This window comes from Mus pahari, chromosome 20 (genome assembly GCF_900095145.1).
Source record: "Mus pahari chromosome 20, PAHARI_EIJ_v1.1, whole genome shotgun sequence".
NCBI classification, from domain to species: domain Eukaryota; kingdom Metazoa; phylum Chordata; class Mammalia; order Rodentia; family Muridae; genus Mus; species Mus pahari.
Genome location: NC_034609.1, coordinates 47,289,068 through 47,300,535, shown reverse-complemented (window position 1 = coordinate 47,300,535; position 11,468 = coordinate 47,289,068). Strand labels below are relative to the sequence as shown.

The 11,468-nt window shown below is 46.7% G+C and overlaps 1 pseudogene; it reads right to left on the bottom strand.

The window, feature by feature from the left end:
- Positions 1 to 3,449: 3,449 nt before the first annotated feature.
- Positions 3,450 to 7,202, bottom strand: LOC110337363 (annotated as a pseudogene).
- Positions 7,203 to 11,468: the final 4,266 nt, after the last annotated feature.

The window sequence follows — 11,468 nt, the reverse complement described above, 5'->3', positions numbered from 1 at the left end:
CTCTCTCTCTCTCTCTCTCTCTCTCTCTCTCTCTCTCTCTCTCGTTGCTATAGTGTGTGTGATGTGCCTGTACGCAGGCACACGGTCATGGCACGTGTGTGGAGGTCAGAGCATAACTCCACAGAGCTGGTTCTCTCCTTCACCGTTGTATGGGTTCCAGGTATTGAACTGAAGTCACCGGGCTCACGTGACCCATGCTTCTCCCTACTGAGCCCTGGCTCTGCCTTCTGCTCTGTCTTCTCTTGTTTACTCAGTTCAGGCTCTTAGAGCATAGGGTGGCATCCCCTCCACACACACTCACATTGTCTTCCCCTCTCAGTTACTCATCCCTGGAAACCCCTTGCAGATACACCCAGAGATGTGTTTCCGTGGTGATTGTACATCCTGCCAGGTTGACCATGAAGATGAACCATCACACTTTGGTCACATCTCTTTCTTGTATGTACAAAGCAGATCTTCCTTTTTGTCTAGATCCTTCTGTCTCTTCTCTTCTCCATTTTGTATTTTATACCAAAGCTCCCCTATCTTGCTTTCCGAGACCCTTGGGTCGTGGCATCTTCTGCTCATGCTTTGTCAAGCATGTGCTCCCTCTTCAGCTTTTCAGAGCATCCTATGACACAAAGTGGTGCACACCGTCTCTGCTGTGGCTTTAATCTGCTCATTTATTACACTCTCCTGGAGACCCTGGTGTTCACTAACCGTCTGTTTGGTGACATCTGTCCTCTCACACACACAGGCCAGGGCTGAGAAGTGAGCCCACCTGAAACATACCCAGGCTCCTCCATGTATCACCTGTTTCTCCTTGGGTACAGCACTTAAACTCCGCCTTGGTTTCCTTTCACAGGAGTGTAAAATGCTGGCTGTTCAACATTGCTCTTAATGGCGATACAGGCTTAGAGAATGGCCGGGCAGAGCACTAGTGACGTTTAAGAAGATGATCCAGAAAATCGGAGGGAGGGGGTTCTTTAAAATAGCTTTCAGTCAGGGAGCATGAAGAAAGAAATGGAACCAAGCAGCAGATCCTGGGGTGCTGCAGAACTTGGGGTGCTGCAGATCCTGGGGTGCTTCAGAGCTTGGGATGCTACAGATCCTGGGGTGCTGCAGAACTTGGGGTCCTGCAGAGCCTGGGGTCCTGCAGATCCTGGGGTGCTACAGAGCTTGGGGTGCTGCTGAGCTTGGGGTCCTGCAGATCCTGGAGTGCTACAGAACTTGGGGTACTGCAAATCCTGGGGTGCTGCTGAACTTGGGGTCCTGAAGAGCTTGGGATGCTACAGAGCTTGGGGTGCTTCAGATCCTGGGGTGCTTCAGAGCTTGGGGTGCTGCAGATCCTGGGGTGAGGCAGATCCTGGGGTGACCTCCCACTATAACTTGTCCGTGTCCTTGAGCTTGAGTTTGGGCTTGAGTTCAGGACCACAATTGGACTTGGGTTGAGTTTGCACTTGGGGTTGAGCTTAGGTTAGTGTTGTCTTCCCAGCTGCCGGTCCAGCTGTTTATGTGCTGTTCCATAGGGAATCAGTGCATCAGAACAGCAGGCTCTGGCCTGGCCTGAGGCTGCTCTGTAGCCCTGGGAATTATATGAAGGGAACTGCAGGTCAGTCAGTGCACACGTAGGACTGTGCCTGCTTATGACAAGGCAGGATGCACACACGTTATCACCCGCTGCTCCTTTTCATGGGCGAGAATGCATGTGGGGGCCACAGGGCCCAGTTTCTCTGAGTATGGAGTTAAGGCACACTCCCCCTGCTTGCCAGCCCTGTCTGCAGCACCTCCTCTGGAAGGAGATCCAGAGTCAGTGTTGGGTCTGGTTTGCCTCTAGTCTAGCTATCCCCATTTCCTTCTCCTCATTCTTTTAAAATTCCTAACACACATTTTAAAAATGCATTTAATTTACATTTTTAGTGGCTAGCTCTGCAAGATTTTGCATGTTTCCCACGATGATATTGACTAGCATGGAATAGCAGAACAGCAGCCTTCTGGGAAGAGAGATCTGTATACACCATCACTCTCCTGAAGGCATTCGGGGGCTTTCTTCTGTGTGGTCTTCCTACATTACATGTTTTTCGGAATTGTCTCTGTTCTTCAAACCTGCCTCTTCAGTTTAGTCTGAAATCATTGACGTCTTTGGTATTTCTTCTATAGACATTTATTTCTTGTGCAAGGACTTGAACCCAGGGCCCACATGTCAACTGCAGGTTCTATAACGGGTCACGTAAGAAAATCTTCCCTTCACAGTCCCTGGGTACAGGATGACTCAGACTGCCCTGTGCCACATGGAGGACCAGCTCTGCTGCAGAGTGTAGAAACATTTCAGCTTAAATATCCACACAGGGACTGCCTGTTCAAAGTGTCTTTCTTCAACAGACTCTTTGAAGACAAAAGCTGCCAAGTAAGTTACCTCTACTGTGTGTTTTAAAGTGTTTCGCCAAATTTAGACGTTACAAAAAGCATAATCTTTCTCAATTTTACATGATTCCAGTGAAATAACATTGGCTAAATTTGGAGTGTGATACCAAGAATCAGAATATTCCAAAGCCCACTTAGCAGAGCTTCCAGGCTGACGCTAGCGCATTGCCCTCGGCTTGTGTGCAGTTCTTTGCATTTTACTTCATGCTTTCTTCACTTCAGTGTAGAGATAAATTTGTGATTTCCTTATTTGCAAGTCTTTCTTCGAATACATTCAATTCCCTGGAAGTGCTAAAAATTCTAAGAGAAGATGTGTGTGTGAGTGTGTGTATGTGTGAGTGTTTATGTATGTGTGTATGAGTGTGTGTGAGTGTGTATGTGTGTGTGTGAGTATATGTGTGTGAGTGAGTATGTGTTGCATGCACTGGTTCTCAGGATTAAAGATTTATGTGGATTTACAAAAAAAAAAATCCTTTCCCATATTTAAAGGATTTACTTACAAGACTTCCATATTATTACCGAATGCATTGGTTAACCCTATATTTTTAGTATATGATCAGTGTTGGCCAATAGAGAAAGTCCTGCTGAAAGATTTTTGTATCTGTATCAGCTTCCAATTTACTTTTTTTTTTTGTTCGTTTGTTTGTTTTTGAGACAGGGCTTCTCTGTGTAGCCCTGGTTGTCCTGGAATTCACTCTATAGACCAGGCTGGCCTCGAACTCAGAAATCCACCTGCCTCTGCCTCCCAAGTGCTGTTATTAAAGGCGTGTGCCACCACGCCCAGCTTCAATCATTACATTTTAAAAGGCTAATTTTTCTCCAAAACTTATTTTTCGTTAGTGCACAAAGAACACACTCTCCTCACCCTTTGTCTTCTTCACCCAGCCCCCACTCCCACCCCACCTGAGAACTGTACATGGTGTTCAGGGATGGAGTGAGCAGGGGGCCTTAGGCCCATACTCTGCCTACAGCCTGAGCACCCCAGCTCACACATATTCCTTGGCAGATTTCGGACGTAGGCTGAGTAGAGTGCTTTCAATGCCAGGTCAGGAGCCAGGGGGCAGCAAACCTCCCAGGGTGACCAGAGAAGACGCCACGCAGCCGATAGAGATGACAGGACCAAGCTCAGCCTTGACATTCACAGGCATCAGAGGGTTATAAAAGTCTGTGACAATCCCACGACCAACCCAGGAGCAGGCTACCAAGGCAGCAAGGCCTACCACCATGAAATCGATGCCTCCAGTCTCCACTAACTGAGCCTCCTTCGCTTTGTCATCTCCCACAGAGAGAGCTTTACTTCATGTTCATCATGGTAACAAACAGCCAGGAAGCCCAACACCAGGGATATCACCATTAGGGCTTGAGTGTCCTATAGGCCACCGGCAGAGTGAGTGTGAAGTCGGACACTTTGCTGCTCCTCAAGTTGGTACTCCGCGTGACACACTCTGTTCAGAGCCCTTCATCTGGCCTGGGCAGTGATGGTGTGGCCCGCATACGAGATCATCAGCCAGTGTGGGATGGTAGTGCTCGCCTTCAGACCCGCCCAGCCAAGCATGACCATCGAAAAGCCGAGCAATTAAAGGCCTGAAGTGGCTATTTCTGTCTCAGAAAAGATGAGACGTGTCAGGAGGACAACCCCACCATAAAACAAAACCTGGGGAGCAACACAAGAAAATTAGATGGAGATTCAAGTCACCCAGAGACAAAAGAAAATCCACTCCAGTGGAGAGACCTCACAGCAGAGGTGACCGTCTTACAGCAGAGGAAAGCGGCTTCACTCAAAGGACTGGTTCCATACAGAATCAGCCCTGGGTGGCTCAGAGACTACTCAGGGAAGTGGAGAGGTCATTAGGGTGTGACCCCCCAAAAGTGTGCAGGGCCTGCAGCTCCAGGCTGCAGTGCCCTGTAAATGGAGGTGGGCAATGACTCTGCAGGTGAGCTTTTTTTCTTTTTCTTTCTTTCTTATTATGTGTGTTAGCATCTCTATGTGTATGCCACATCTGTGTAGTTGCCTGAAGAGCCCACAAAAGGTCTTCAGATTCCCCTGGAGCTGGAGTGACAGGTGGTGTGAGCTGCTGTACATGGGGCCTGGGAACTCTACTCCTGTTCTTGCAGAGAACAGAAGCACGCAGTCCTAGCTGCTAAGGTAGCGTCCAGCCCAGAAACGTTACATTGTATATTCCGTTCTGATACTTAAACGTTACATTATATAGTCTGTTCTGATATTTAAAATCTTTCTTTGATACTGATGATTGCTGTTTGGCAGAAAAACCATAGCTTAAAAAATCTAATTACTCAATATGCATGAACCAAAACCAGAGCCAAATGTAGTTTCTGTTGGCTTCTTAGTGGGGATGTTACTCCTAAGTCGATGTTGTATGCCTTGTCAGTTTGGTATGCATATTCACGTCATTACTTCAAAATAAAAAGCTGGGGTGTGGCTTAGTGGTAGAGCACGTGCTTAGCATGTGTGTGGGCTTGGTTGGACATCTCAGTGAAAATCAAAAACTGAACAAAACACTCCATTTCTGATATTACACTTTTTTTTTTTTGTTTTTTGTTTTTGGTTTTTTTTTTTTTTTTTTTGAGACAGAGTTTCTCTGTACAGCCCTGGCTGTCCTGGAACTCACTCTGTAGACCAGGCTAGCCTTAAACTCAGAAATCTGCCTACCTCTGCCTCCCAAGTGCTGGGTTTAAAGGCGTGCACCACCACTGCCAGGCTAATGTTACACTTTTAACTGAATTTGTAACCACATCACAATAAGGCCATCAGCCTCTTCCCCATCAGAGAGAACTCTTCCCAGATGCTTTGCTTGAAAAAAAAAAAAAGTGAAGCCCATGGAAAAATCCACCACTGTGGTTTCTTCAATTATCTTCTGCTTGAAGGATTTGGTGACACCACTAGGCACTGGTATCATTTATCTGTTTGCGAATTTCCCTTCTGTCGAGCCACACAACCTCCAATGTTTTGCTTTTACAAATGTAACTGGGAAAGCTGGGGACTGCAGACAGCAAAATTAAATTAACAGACGGGTTGTCAGGCCTAAATGAAAATCTTGCTACTTAAATGCATCTCCTGCCCCCCATCACACTGGCGGTTTATGGGTTCTCTTAAAGCAACATGAGCTTACTGGGTAGACATCCAGGCCCATAGAGTGATTTGAATGTCCAGCATTCCAGGAGCTCAGTAGTTTGAGTCTTGCAAACACCGATGCTGAGTTTGTGTACATTACATTTGTCATCTGCTGTCTTGAGGGATGGAAATGTGTGGGTTGTTTTTCTTGTAGCAAACTCTTTTTGTTGTTTTGCCCATGTGATGAAAACAAAAAAACAAAAACAAACAAAAAAGCCACCAGCAAGCAACAGAAGAGCTTACACATACAATAAAGCCACCATAGCTGCCTTTTCAGCCTGCCCCTCCTGGGTCAGACCAGTTGGGCCTTCCACTGTCATAGGCAGGTCTCTGTGTTATCCTGACTTGGTTGGCTGGGTCCTGGCTGCTGTGTACACAGTTAAAAGCAAGGGAGGGGTTCCACTATGTCAAACAATGAGCAGGACAGTGACATCAAAAGCATCTTAGTGATAGCAAGATTGGAAGGAGAACACCCATCTCTGCCATACTGAGCGCTAGCAACCCTTTTAAGGACTACTGCATTGTCCTTTAAAAAAAAAGAGCTTACTGAACCACATCAAAAGTCAGGAAAATAGATAAAGGAAGTAATTCTCACCTCAGGGCTAGCCACCCCCTGGGAAGCTTTCTTTTAAAATCTGATTTAGATTATTGCATTTCGGTTTTCTTTTAGCCCATATATTTTAATTTGTGCATCCTGAACACTTTTTTTAAAGATTCGTTTTATTTTTAATTGTGTGCATGTGTGTGTGTGTGTGTGTGTGTGTGTGTGTGTGTGTAGGTATGTGTCTGTGAGAGACCAGAGAAAGCACAGGTCTCCCTCCCCATCACTTTCCATCTATTCTTCAGGAGCAGGGTCTCTCTCAGAGCCTAGAGCTCGAGGTGTGTCAGCTCTGCTGGAAGCCAAAGATCCCCAATGACTTTCCTGTCTCCAGCCTCTGAGAGCTGTGGTTACAGGTGTGGGTCAGATGCCTGGCTTGTTATGTGGGTGCTGGGACCCAAACTCTGGTACTCACTGTTGCTCAGTCAGGGCTCTCAACTGCTGAGCCAGCTCTCCAGCCATCCTCCACCACCCACTTAGGTCTTTTCGTAAGGCCCTGATGACAGAGCTGAGGCAGAAAGCCTGTGTGACCTGGTTGTTCCCATTCTTGTCGCTCCCTCAGCACACGCTGCCTGATTTTGTGGTACTCTCATGGGTCTCACATGGCTCAGGCTATCTCATACTCACCAGGATGAGGATGGCCTTGGATTTCTGATCTTTTTACCCATTTCAGATGTGCTAGGATTCCAGTGTACACAATTACACCTGGTTTATGTGGTACTATGGGTCAAACTTGCTGGTTCATGTGTTCTATACAAGCATTCTAGCAGCAGAGCTTCAAGTCTCGGCCTAGAAAGGATCCCTTAAAATCACCCTTCTGACATCCATTTCCTGAGCATTTCATGATTCTAAAAGCTCGTTATAAAGATCCTTCGGAGAACCATACTATTTCATACAATGGTTGGCTATAATTATTATTCTCTTATTAGAAATTTAGGCTGCTCATAATTTTCACATCTGTTAAGTGATCTGGAGGGGTGGAAAGCTTGTGCAAAAATATTGGTTTATGTTTTGGTTGTTTTCCTAGATTAGATTATCTTGGAAGGAAAATGACTGCATACCCGGCATAACCGTGTTCAGAGCCCTGATACGTGCCCCCATTGTTTTTCTGAAAGGTTGAAACAACAGTCTGTTCCCATTGATACCCACTGCTGCTCTGTACCTCCCTGTGTGGGAACACAGTGCTGTGTGCAAGAGGCAGGGACAACAGGGGGCTCTGGTTGGCAGGAGTGGGGGAGACCTCAAGGTCATGTCTCCACCTCAGACACACGGCTGGGTTTGGGTCTAAGACTGGGCTGGAGTCCCTCTCTTTGTAAACATGCATGTGCATACCCCTTTGCATGTACACCTGCACACACCATGCGGGACACAAACACACTGAGAACCTATTTGCTCCGGTGTCTACCCACATTTATGAATAACCCTGTCCCCACCTGCACCATCCATCTCTCTTATAGCTTTACAGGGTGGCCTTATTAAATTGCTATTTTGGTATTCATAGCATGTATTTTATTATGCTGCAGCCAGAGCACCTTGGGGGAACACGGTCCCATAAATAAAATATTCACCCATCACTGCAGCCCAGGTTTTCCTCTGCTCCCTTGCCTTCTGCACTGTTTTTTGTTTTGTTTTGTTTGTTTGTTTTAATTAGAATCAAAGCATTGAGTAAAGTCCGACCTTGCTGGGATCTGGAGTAAAATCAACTGTAGATGAAGGGTGACGAGAGCTCTGGCTGCACCTGGACTGGGGTTCAAGGTGCTCTCTGGGCCTCCTCGATATTTGCCAGTAGAAATGTCCTGTCCTCTACATGCCTGTCCTTTAAAGGGTTTCAGAACATTTCTACAGGTTCCACAAGAGTGCCGCAGTCACAAGCGCCACAATGGGATGCTTCCTAAGAACTCTCTTCAGGTGACTTTGACAATATGGAGACAGCATAGGGCATGCCTGCTCCATACACTGCCCTGCATAGTTTGGGCCAGTCTTTGAATGAGGCCTCCCAGTGCAACCAGGATGCTGTTAGGTAAACACGAGGTGCCCAAGGCCTAAAGCTTCCCAGACATCCATCTGTCCCTGTTTCTGGAGTTCTGAGATTAAAGGTGTGTGCCACCTCAGAAAGCATAATAATATGTTTAAAATATACCTTCTCCTACTGCTGTAGACACACTTATACTTTTATCCAAAGAAGGAATTTTCAAGTGCAGGAAAGGCAATAGCCTGGTCCTCATTCTTCTCAGCCTTCATCGTGATGGACGCCATCCATCCGTCTTTGGGAGGTAAGAGGTGCAGCTCTGGACTTCCGGTTGGGGAGAAGATTAGTGATGATACCTGTGGGAATTTCCTGGACCTGCACAACTCCTTTTTAGAAAGAGATGGATGGAGTCAAGTATCCAAAGCACACTGATGGGTCTGGAGAGAGAACGTGCAAAAAAAAAAAAAACATTCCACAGCCTGGGGAAGATGGGAACCTCACTGCTAGAAAGAGAAATAACATGGAAGCCAAATTCTCACCAGATGGGAGGGAGGCTCCTGTTTTAAGTTTCAAGTTCATTTCTCTGAACCCTGTGAAGAGATTAGTTAACTACTGATTGTTATCTAGAGGGACAATGCTCTCAGTGATCCAGGCACTAGAATAGCTCACGACGTCACCAGGCTGTTCCTGCATGGAGCCTACATCCTGTGGAGGAGACAACATGAGGGTACAGGAAGCTGCTCTAGGAGCATCCTTGTGTTCCAAAGTAACCTAGTCCATATGTGAGGACTCATCCCAAGTTCCTGTGAGACCAAAGACAGAGGCAAGAGCACATCACAAGGGATGCTGTTTACTGGAGCCTCATAGATGCACGGCTCGGGCCATGGGGGGGGGGGTGGTACAACAAGACCTGCAGATCCCGGAACGTGGTCAGAAGGCGGGTGTCTGTACTAGTTAGGACAGAGTGACTTCATGCAGGGCGGGATGCACTTGGCCCATCTTGATCGTAGAGCCAAGCACTCTCCTGACCTGTGTCTTGAGTTGTAAAGCTCCAAGTACCTGTGCTGAACTTTCATCTGTTTGTAGTTTGCTGGGACACATTGGTCTGAGAGTAGCACTAAGGCTTCACAGCTGTGGAGGGATGTGGAGGGATGGGAGAGACTGTCCCTTCTGGTGAAATTGTCCACAGAAATCAGTACCAAAATAAAACGCACCAGGGACAAGAAGCGTCCTTGTTACCTTCTGCTGTGTTCATGTTTGTGAACTCTCCCATAACAAAGCACAGACAAGTGTCTCACCGTCTGAGAGACTAGGAGTCAAATGTTAACCTAGGTTAGAATCCCCTGCAGAGTTGTCTTCACCCTGTGCGAGTCATGGTCTCCTTCTAGACAGCTATGTCCTGGTCTTCCTCCTCCTCCTCCTCCTCCTCCTCCTCTTTTTATAAGGATCTGAATCAGACTGGCTTCATTCTATTCTGGTGTCTATAACAAAATTAGAAATAGCAGATACATTCAAGAAATTCAAGAGGCTGGAAGGCCAAGGTCAGGGTGCAGGTAGATTCACTATCCAGTCAGGACTCTCTCTTTGGTTCATGGCAGTGCTTTCTCTCTCTGCAGCCTGTTACAGGGACCTGTTCCAATAATTTAACAGATGAGAGTCTGGTATCGGAGGTGGTTACATCCCCGGGTGGTAAGAGCAGCAGATGTAATCTCCATTGAGCCTCTGCTACATTGATGACACCCCACTGATAACAGTAATGCTCTTGTGACCCCAAGGCCCACTCCAATACATGGAGATTAGTCATCAGTGTGTGATTTGGGTAGAGGGAGAGAAAAACACTGGGACCACTTCTGTCTTAGTTAGTGTTTTACCGCTGTGAACAGACACCGTGACCAGTACAAGTCTTACAAAGGACAATATTTAATTGGGGCTGGTTTACAGCTTCAGAGGTTCAGTCTATTATCATCAAGGCAGGAACATGGTAGCATCCAGGCAGGCATGGTACAGGCAGAACTGAGAGTTCTACATCTTCATCTGAAGGTTGTTAATGGAAGACTCACTTCCAGGCAGCTAGAACTAGGTTCTTAAAGCCCACAGTCACAGTGACACACCTACTCTAACAAGGCCATACCTCCAAATAGTGCCACTCCCTGGGCCAAGCATATATTAAACCATCACAACAGCGAAAAGCCATTTTACATTCATAATGGCTTTGTCCTAGTTAACATGAACTGTTAGCCCATTATGTCCTAAAAGTCATCTAAAATGAGACACACCTAGGTAACTGTCTTTATCAAGTCGGTCTGTACACATCTGTAAAGGATTGTCTAGTTGTTGTAACTGACATAGGATGAATAGGATGAGCCCAGCCCTCTGAGGGAGATGCCATCCCTAGGCACGTGGTCCCAGGCTATAGAAGAAAGCTGGCTAACCATGAGACAGTGAGAGCTAATAAGCAGTATTTCTCCACTGTTCTGTTCCAAGATACAGCTTGTCCTGCCTTGATTTCCTTAATGATGGACTGTGACCTGGAAACATAAACCAAATAAATCCTCTCCTCCCTAAGTTAATGTTTTATCACAGCAACAGAAAAGGAAACCAGAACAGCCTTCAAAGGCCTGTTTCCAACTAGAGTTCCATTCTGGGGTATTGGGGTGAGGATTCTGACCTACAACATTGAAGCGGCACAGGTAAGACCTTTACCCTAGTTACAGCAATAAACCCACCTCTGCTGAGAGGCCAATACAACTGCCTTACATCTGATCACCCGACCCATGACAGTTCACAGACTCTTCTGGAGAAGACTGGAGCTCAAGCAAGGTAAGTGCCTTGCCCCAACCAGAGAAACAGAAATGTCTAGAAGCCAATGCCGAGCTTGGAAGTGCTTACTGCAGTTGTCCCAAAAGCCCATCTCAGGATGGTCATTTTGTAGCTATGGTCAGACTCTCTATTTCCAGCTCTTTGACCTTACATGGATTCTCCAATTCCCAAGTTAGTCTACTTTCCCATTGGTAAATGCCACTGGGCATATGGGGGATGCCGTTGCCAGAGAGAGTGCGTAGATGGTTACGCCTTCAATTGTATTAGCTTGAGGGGTGCTCAGAAAGCACTCTGGGAAATGTGACACCTCCAACAGAACGACACTCATTGTAAGTGTCCTTCGGGACAGTTCAGATCTATGATGGCTACATGAAAAGCGCTTAGTGCTGGGTTCTTAGTGTTCATCAAAGTGGCAGCCATTGCTGTTGCTGCCCTTCCTCTTCCCATTGCCATCACTACGTTCCCTGCATCGCATCATTTCTGCTCCATTTCTGCTCCAGCTGCCTACCCTGAGCCTATTTCTTCCCCGTCCTCTCAGAATTCTC